The sequence below is a fragment of the Poromitra crassiceps genome (genome assembly GCF_964638095.1).
Source record: "Poromitra crassiceps genome assembly, chromosome: 21".
In the NCBI taxonomy this organism is placed as follows: domain Eukaryota; kingdom Metazoa; phylum Chordata; class Actinopteri; order Beryciformes; family Melamphaidae; genus Poromitra; species Poromitra crassiceps.
Window position 1 is genome coordinate 17,668,140 of NC_139638.1, and position 10,208 is coordinate 17,678,347.

Sequence of the window (10,208 nt, forward strand, 5' to 3'; positions counted from 1 at the left end):
GCGTGTGTGTAGGCTGTGTGCGTGAGTGTGTGTCTGCTGCGTGTGTGTGTGTGTGTCTGCTGCGTGTGTGAGTGTGTGTCTGCTGCGTGTGTGTGTCTGCTGCGTGTGTGAGTGTGTGTCTGCTGCGTGTGTGTCTGCTGCATGTGTGCATGTGTGTGTGTGCGCGTGTGTGCGCGCCCTCACTTTCTCACACACCTTCAAAGCGCTGTTTGAAGCTTAAGGCTTGGTTTGAAGAGTTAGTTAGAATTGGGTTTAGGTTATAGGTTTAGGTTTAGGTTAGAGGCATTTCGTTGTGATGGTTCCTGTAAGGTTAGTGAATGCATATTATGCCAATGAATGTCCTCACTGAGATAGCTATACTGGTCTTGCTTCTGTGCGTGTGTGTGTGAATGTGTGTATGTGTGTGTGTGTGTGTGTGTGTGTGTGTGTGTGTGTGTGTGTGTGCGCGTGTGTGTGTGTGTGGCGGTGTGAGTGATCTTCAGCCTCTGGATGATTCTCACATGAAGCGACGTCAGAGCCCGTTAGTAAATGATTTATCAACACTGTTATTTGGGCTCATGCCGTCTGATAGCATTTTTCCTGGAAGCTCTGGAATTCGTCTTCACAGCTGGACGTTTACAAGCTCTCTGCTCTGCGAGGGAGTGACAACGTAACAAATGGAAGTACTGTACTATTGCAACACTATCAAAAATCTTTGTATGATAATATAAATGATAATAATATATAAAACACTTTAACCAGTACTTAAAGTCGAACTGAACCCGTTCGTCACGTGCATATGAGTCCGTTTCAGACTGAAAACATAGTTTGTCTAAGATGACAGGTTGAGAGGCGGGTCATAGTATCATGTTGATGATTTTATTTGACAATTCCGGGGACTGGATTGGGCTTTGGCCAATCCTGGCGTGTTTACGCCTCCAAATCGAGTGGGATTCAGTGTGTTGTGGCGCTCTCCTCGGGAAGAGCCTGCTGACACGAGGTTTAGTGGCTGAGTGGAGCTCAGCGAGTCGCAGGCAGCCAGCTGCCTTCGTGTTGCCGAGCGGAGAGTGCAGCACGTCGGCCTGGAATCTCCGAAGTGCGACCACTGACAACCAAGCTCTCGGATGCGCGCGCCATTATCGCTGCTGTTAATACGATATCCCTGGAATGCGCGTTTTAACGAGCCAGTTACATTTCTTTGCATTCTTAGAGATTATAGTTTTTGTTTTTTGTTCATGTTTCTAACAATTGGCCAAGTTAGTAGTTAGTTTATGGGATAGGAATTCTGCCAGATGACAGGCACTAGGCGCCATTTTCTACTTCATTTGGAAGAGAAAATTATCCAGAAATGAAGATTTGATTGACAGCTGCATGTCGTGATATGATTGGTTGAAATGGGGTAGAAATTTGATAGTACTAGGTGACGTCAGCAAACTGTACATTACTGTTATCAATGAAATCTTGAAAAATGAACTTTTGATGTGAAAAAGTGTGGAAAAACTGAAGAAATTAGATTGTTGTGATTTTTTTTGCATACATTATTAAATAGGTGCACTGTATACCCAGGTATTTGAACTAAAAGAAAATAAAAGTCATTTTTGGGTTCAGCTCGACTTTAAGTTCAGTCCTAAAGCTCTATGTTATATTGCACACAAATGAGGGTTTAATGCATGTGATTTTGATCAGTAACCTCACGCCTTTCCTTGTATGTGTACAAAATTAATATCTAGCCAAACTCAGTGAAGCAAAAGAGCTGTTCTTGAGTTGCACGATGTCTTGAGGTTGAGAATCTCTTATTGGAGGCGTATTTTTGTTATAATAACGTCTCTTTCGCCATCTTTCGATAACAGACTGGCCTCTTCTCTCCCTCTTTATCTCCCAGAAAAATGGTCTTCATGACATCAGCTTGACCTCCCTGCTGGTGGAGCAGATTCAAGACTAATCTTTCACATCTGGAAAGAAGAACCAAAATGGGCACAAATATTCCCTGGGGATTTTTTCTTTTGATCAAACCTGTTAGCCACGCAAAATTCCTGATTTTTCCAATATGGCCACCATTTCCACCCCGGAAATACTATTTTGGGCGCAACTTTGTGTAGAAGTGTCCAATATGAACGATCTTGCTATCAAACCATACATTTATGACCACAGAAAAGTCAGATTCATTCCACGTAAATTTCAAAATGGCTGGCATTTCTGCCATTTTTTACCATATACTGGGTTTGATTCCTAGCGCCAACATGCCCTGCAGCTCGCATACGCTACATAACTACAACACTGGCTGTGCTCGCTCACTACAACACTGGCTGTGCTCGCTCGCCCTCATTCAGCATAAAACGAGGCATTGATTTAATTAAAGCTGCATTCATTCACACAGAACTTTGAAAACATGGCTGCCCGAGAATGTTCATGTACTATAATAGCCTTCATTCTGCCAGTGTGTGTGTGTGTGTGTGTGTGTGTGTGTGTGTGAGGGGTAATTACCAGTAAACCAAACAATGGACTCCAGTTTCATCTGGTTTTCAAACCCTTCTCAGGGCAGAGAAGCGACCCTTCCCTCCATCTCATTGTAGATCATCATATCCCCGCTGCCCTTTCTCCACCTGGAACATCAAGTAGACTCCTCCTGATTTCACGCTGGTGGCTGGAGATGCTGGATGTGTGCACACACACACATATATAACGTCAGACATGCTGGAGATGCTGGATGTGTGCACACACACATATATAACGTCAGACATACTGACGGATTTACCACCGCAAGGATCACTGACATAAAAGACAAGCATCTGCTGCAGGGTTAACAGAGGAACACATGAGCATGCTGGGAACTTGAGTTCTGGACCGGAGTCTAGAATTGGATAAGGCAAATAATGCTATAATATTATTGCATTGTCCAATTAAATGGTGTTGATTTAATATGAATAAAATAAATAAAATAAATAAAATAAATAAAATAAATAAAATAAATAAATAAATAAATCAAAAACAGACATGTCAACATCTTTATTTTGTCAGAGGGCTAATTTCCCAAATGCCTCATCTAATCTGTATCCCATTCAGTGACAGCAGACATTTACCAATAGAGACACTGCGGAGCGCGTCATCATTCAGAAACCACGCCCAAAACGGGGGGAAACAAAAACTCCCCCCCCAATCCTGGCGTTCTCCTATGTCGCATGCATGGTCGCGTGTTGCACACAAAGATCATATATACGGAAGATGATCACTCCAACTTACTTCCTTGACAGCTAGATCCACAAAAAGGGGGCACGGTGGCTCAGTGGTAGAGCTGTCGCCTCGCAGTCAGAAGGTCCTGAGTTCGATTCTCGCCTGGGACACTGTGAGCGCTGTGGTTGTGTTCCCCCCCATATCTTCAGTGCCTACTGCCCAGGTGGGGTATCTCGTCGTAAGGGCCTTTCTGTCTGTGTGGAGTTTGCATGTTCTCCCCGTGCTCCCCCAGGGGGGTTCCTCCGTATATAACCCCCCCCCATTAAAAACATGCAGAAGATCAGATCGTCATCGTCATCCGACCAGTGACGACAACACCCGAAGTTGGTCCCCGGGCGCTGTACGAGAAAAAGCGACCACTGCTCCTGGCCTGCCCCCTGGAGGAAAAGACAAGCCAGGATGGGTTAAATGCAGAGGACAAATTTCACCGGCCACCGTCAGCATGTGTGTGTTTGTGGCCCTCCGTGCATGTGTTGATGTGTAATCGTGTGACAATAAAGACGGGCTTGTCCGTCTGAAATCGTTTTTTTTTTTTTTTTTTTTCTTCTCGCCAATTCTCAATGGCTTCCTTGTTTCGCTCAGGAGCACGAAAGAACTTTAATTGGCGATTTTTTACATTTGTTGTCTGCGCAGCCCCACCACACAACAGCTTTTAGCTATGTTTAATTCAAGGAAAATGACACTGGTGTTTGGAAGTGAATGGAGAGCTTTCCCCCGTGATGGGCGTGGCCTATTTCATGCAGTGTCTCTATGGACGGGATGTGAGAAGGTAGCACCATCTCCTAACCATGTAATAAATGTTACATAAAGGTGTTCCAGATGAAACAGTTTAAACCAAATTAGTATCTAAACGTGTAGATGGAATTATTAAAATATTAAATGTTGGAGTGTTCCTGCTAAAGCAAACACTAATTATTTGGATGGGTAGCATAATGGTTGTCTATCAACCTGACAGGTCAAGTGTAAGACAGGTAGAAACTACAGAAAGTGGGCTACATTATCGGGTCCACTTCACTCCTGTTGAGTCAGTGGATGTGTTGGGTCGGTCCAGTGGGCCCGGTCAGTGTCAGCACCGGGATTAGAACTATAATCAGAGACGACGTAACGAGGTTTCAAACCGACAACCCACTGGGGTAGAGAGCACTGTAACCACTGTGAAAGGTTGAGTCGTCCTCATATCACGTTGTGTGTTTATTTTAGTCTCAGTGGGAACCGGGTGACGTTAGCAACATGCAAACCTTCAGGATTTCAATATTATTTTCTCAAATTGATGTATTGCCTCTCCCCCCAAGCCAAAAGCATCTCTCAAATAAAGCAGTGGTATGAACTGTAAATGTGTATGTGTGTTTTCTATGTGCAGAAACCAAATTCTGAAAAGTGGTGTTCTGTTCTAGGGTCCGTACACGAGTGTTTTGTGTGGGCTCTTTTAGACAGAGGGGTTGGATTTATCGGTGAGAGCAGCTCAAGTCATGGACCCTGGGGATCCCATAAAGCTAATAAGAGAAACGGAGCGAGGCAGACAGACTGAAAAATAGACTGATAAAGAGCGACAGAGAGAGAGGAAGAGGCTCGTGGGAGTGAGGGAATTTGAAGTTAAGAGCTTATTCTGTGTGTGTGTGGTTGTGTGTGTATGCATGCGTGTGTGTGTGTGCGTGTGTGTGTGTGTGTGTGCGTGTATGCGTGTGTTAGCACTGCTTTAAAATGAGGGGAAAATGTGTTCTAGGTGTTGAGAGGTAGAAAGAACAGGACACAAAGAATGGAAAGTTATAGATACATAGATAGAGTACCGTAGATAGATAGATAGATGGATAGATACAGTAGATAGATAGATACATAGATAGATACTGTAGAGTAGATAGAGAGATAGATAGAAGAGATAATTTATAGAGTTAACACTTACATGGATAGGAATACCAGATAATTTATAGAGTTAACACTTACATGGATAGGAATACCAGATAATTTATAGAGTTAACACCGCCTCCCTTTATCTTTGCTAGTGCCAGGCACAGGAAGTCGACAGTCTCTGAGGAACTTTTACTGGGGGGCTCCCTCCTCCAAAAGAAGCCAGTTCTTCAGAGGTTCTTGGTAGGTTAATGGTGCTTTGTGGAGCAACTTTGAAGAACAACTCCATCATCTTCAATGCCATCTAGGACACTTCAGAATGTGAAAGCCCATCTGAAATCCTACACTGCACCTATAGATCCATCCACCTTGTTCATGAGACTAGCATCTCTAGCATAGTGCTCGCCTGCTCAAGCAGGTGAGCACTAGTGAGCCGTGCGTGGAACCCCTCGCCTTATTTTAGTAGTGAGATGATTTAAAAAAAGTTTCAAATATTGATTCATTACCGTCTTGAAGAAGCTACTTTAGTTTGTTGTTTTGTTGGAGCACTTGGGGGACACTAATCGTGGCACGTACCATATAGCCACGGGCTTATGAAGCTACTTAGGATGAATTCAACAAGTCCTCCAACTCATACACTCCATGAGGACGTAGTGCAGCAACACCTGGAATACGATCATACGTATGCTAGACTAGTGCCCCTCAGTGGCAGAGAAAAAGTACCGCAACATATCCAGCAACTCATACGACCGGGGACACCCCAGCATTCCCGAAATACCGGCATTCCGACAAAATTGTCGGAATGGAGATCTGTCTCGCCATTGCGAAATAACCCTAACCCTAACCCGGGGGACCGGCTGGAGCTAACCTCTCCCAGCCCCCACGTCTAAACCTAACCTCTCCCACCCCCCATGCCTAAACCTAACCTCCTGCAGACCCTAACCCTAAACCTAACCTCTCCCACCCTCCACGCCTAAACCTAACCTTCCCCAGAACCTAACCCTAAACCTAACCTCTCCCACCCCTGTAGGCTAAATAACTCAAGATGCTATGTCGGAATGGCAGACCTAATATCTTTCGCAATGGTGAAACCTTTTTTGGAGATAAAAAGGGCCGCCTCTCCGAAAGCATAGAAGTCAATGATCGGAATGCCGACACTTCGGAATGGCGAGAGGACCCCCATACGACCAATGGCATCGTATCACTGCAATATGACCATAAAGCACGTCTGATAGACTAGCGCCCCTCATTGGCAGAAAAAAGTACTACGCGACTTCTGGCCAAGCAACATGAAAAGGCGACTTTTCTTTAAAAAATGTTAGGATTAGGGTGTGGGTTAGTGTGTGGATTAGGGTAAGGGTTAGGATTAGGGTATGGGTTATGGGTTAGGGGTACAGACAGCAACGAACCAGTAGTTGAGTGGATATGACAGGCGGCTGGGCCCCAGGTTCAAATCCCGCATGCCACGAGGCTTTTTCCACCAAACTCTGGTCTGGTCACATGACCGCTAGAGCAGAGGTTCTCAAATGTTTTTCAGCCAAGGACCCCTTACAAGATAGAAAATATACCGGGGACCCCCTCATTCTGATTTGTGATTTTGGGTTAAGCTTAATTGTTTCCACGGTCCAACGTTCTTGACTTTTAAATTCATAGGTTTGTTAGATTAGAATGTAATCCATGAACCATTATAGATTTAAAGCATACAATATTTTTGTTGAACTATGAAGCTTTTGAAAAAAAAACTTTTTTATTTTTATTTTCCTGAAAACCTTTTGCGGACCCCCTGGCAAAGTGCCATGGACCCCTGGGGGTCCCCAGACCCCCATTTGAGAACCACTGTGCTAGAGGACACTTGAACTTGGAACGTGATGTCAGGTCATATTCGGCTGCTTGTACAAACGACGTCGTGGGTCGTCTTTTCATGTCGGCGACGCCCTGCAAGCTGCTCCAGTACCCCTGGTTGAGAATCACTGTCTTCTAGTGTCAGTGACTGAGGACCCCAGGAAGAATAGCTACTGCATATTTGCTGTATCTAATGGTGGATCCAAATAAACAAACAAAACTGATCATATTCAGGCTATGGCGTTTACCTGGTTATTCATATACGCATATACATGATAAATACCAGTATCCCGGTTACTGATGACTGCAGATTTTCACAGGCGCCTGTGAAAATGTGTGTGTTGCTAAATTGGAAGTGGCATCATTCAACTGTTTGTCTGATTAAACGTTGTGGAAATGACTGCATCATAGAGCCTCTGACTGGCGTGAACGTTGAAACACGACGGTCTAACGGCCAGCTAACCATTCATTGGTCGGTGAGTAAGGTAAGGAGTGTGTCATGTGACAGGATGTGCGTGTTCACAGGTACAGCAGTGTGTGGTACTACAAACCAAAGGTAAAGTATGTGGCTCTGCAATAACAGGAAAAGGAAACATCAATATAAATAAATGATAAGATAGTCACCTCAACTAAATACAGCGTGTAGCCATCAAACAATACTTAATAATATGCTGCATACAACACCGTTCACATCTTAAACAGGTCTCATCAGGAATGTCCATGAACTTCTGATTTACTATCACAAAATGTATAAACCACTACTTACTTTCAGTCACGCACACATGAATGAAGGAATGAACGGAGAGCTGTTTATAACGGGCCGTGTGCAGCGTGAGGTCATTAGTCCTTATTGGCAGGTGTGTGTTGAGGTGTAAGTGGGACAAAGGTGAGAGGTGAGGGTGTGATGCATTGTGGGAGGTGGAGTCCAGGAAGTTCAGCTTAGGATTTTGAATAGCCGCCCCTTCAAATAGTACATTAGGAAAAAGAGAAGATTTAATATAAATCGTAAAAACTCACAATAGTGCATCATTTAAGATATAATTATGCATAATGAAGCCTGGACTGTTCAGTAGGCCGGCCGGGATGCTGGTGACGAAGCCTGGACTGTTCAGGAGGCCGGTCCGCCCCACAGGAGGTTGGCGATGAGGGATGGACCATCTGCTGCCTCAACAGGTCCGTAGGTGAAGGCAGATTTGGTGAATGGCAGGTTTCTCTCCATCCCATATGAGGGCCTGATTCATTATACAGCTCGGTGTGGTCATCTTGGAGACAAGGGAGCTGGAAGGTGGGTGCTGAGGGTGCTGCAGCACCCCCTGGTGGCAAGAGATGGGATTTTTCAAAATTGTTGGATTTGGCTGTCTTGTGTTTATAACAGCAACAAAATGCATTAAAAAACAGTTTGTGCTTCCCAGCTCTAATCTTATTTCATCCGCTCTCTCTTCAAAAGTGTTTGATTTTCATCATAATCTGGTTTTCCATAATAATAATAATAATAAGTTCAGTGTTTATGCCTGTGTTGCTGTCTGTTGTAGTGTAAAACGACTAAAGGGAGAGCAGGTGCTTACATGAAAGTGAATGAGAAAAGGAGAAGATACTGAATAATGACATCACAACAGTATAATCCTAATGTTAATTAAAAATTAAATATTCTTCTAAATATGGATGAAAGTCCAAAAAACGTCAAATTTTCTTAGGCGAGAGTTCCTTCTTTACAGCACCCCCTACCTAAAAGTACTTCCAGCGCCACTGGGAGGTACCATGTGGTCTGGAAGTGGTCTGATTCAACTCCTTATTGTCTGGTGACTGGATCAGAACCTCTGACTGGCATGAACATTGACACACCGAGGCCCCGTTCCAATACCCATACTTCCATACTATTTAGTAGGCAAAAAAAGATTTAGTATGTCCCAATACATAGTATGTCAGATGCAGTATGCCAAGAGTACCAGGATGTTGTACTACATCAGCTCCTATTTCGGAGTATGCATCGATGCATGCTGCTTCAGCCAAACTTCCCCACAATCCTTTGCGCAGCAGGAAGTTATGTCTTCTTCTTCTTCTTCTTCTAATGTTTTATGGCGGTTGGCAAACAACCTTTTGTGCATTACCGCCACCTACTGGAGTTACGTCGCACTGACTGAGCTGCGTGTTCATGAATGAGATAATTAACTTTAAGAAAGCCTTGAAATATGTTAAAAACAAACAAGCATGGTGTGTACCAAAACATGCATATCTTGATTCCTATTTAGATCTCTGACTTAATGTTTTTGCTTTATTTATTTTATTTTGTTTATTTGATTGTCTGTTCCAATTTTGTAAATGTTTAGTCTGAATTTTTTGTATAATGTACTGTTTGTTACTGCCAGACTTTGTTTATTGGAAAAAAAAACAAAAAACTCAAATGTGGCGCTGCGGACGTCGGCGGAAGTGAGCAAGAGGTCGGAGTTCAGGAAGCTCACGTGACGACAGATGTAGTGTGTCCCAATAGTATGCATTTTGCATGCATGCTGCACACTACAATCCATACTTTGTGAGGGCAGCGGCAGTACATACTACAAGAAAGAAGTACAAGTATGGGTATTGGAACGGGGCCCAGGATCCAACGGCCAGTTAACCATTTATCGGTCGAGGTGAGGAGGGTGTGATACAACACAAGATGTGTGTGTGTTCACAGGTAAGGAGTGTGTGTGATACAAATCCGAAGGTAAAGCGTGTGGTTCTGAAACAACAGGAAAAGGAAACATAAATATAAATATAAGATAGTCACCTCGCCTAAATACAGCATGTAGCCATCAATTTAATAACATGCTGCTGCCTACAACAGCTTAAACAGGTCACGCACACATACTGTAAGATACAGGTAGGAATGAACTGAGGGTGAGGTAATTAGTGCTGATAATTGGCAGGTGTGCTGAGGTGTATGTGGGACAAAGGTGAGAGGTGAGGGTGTGATGCATTGTGGGAGGTTGAGTCCAGGATGTTTCGTTTAGGATTTTTGAACAGCCTGGGACAACACAAACCAGTCAAAAAGAGCTATGTCCTTTACCAGTAGGAGACCGCACACCGAGTAAAAGTCTCTTGTTACCTCCCGTCATGTGTGGTCAGCTTGGCCAAGAGATGATGCTATTTTCTTTGCATCATGTTAGCAGAAGGTAGCGATTTAACTCGGTTGGTCAGTAAACTTCCTTACCGCTATCCAAGAGCTCTGCAGCCTTACAGAAGTGAGATGCTCCCACTGAAGCCGCGCAGGTAGTTGGCAGCAGTCAGAAATCAGGATAAGCTATATACATGCTACATTATTGCAGTTTCTT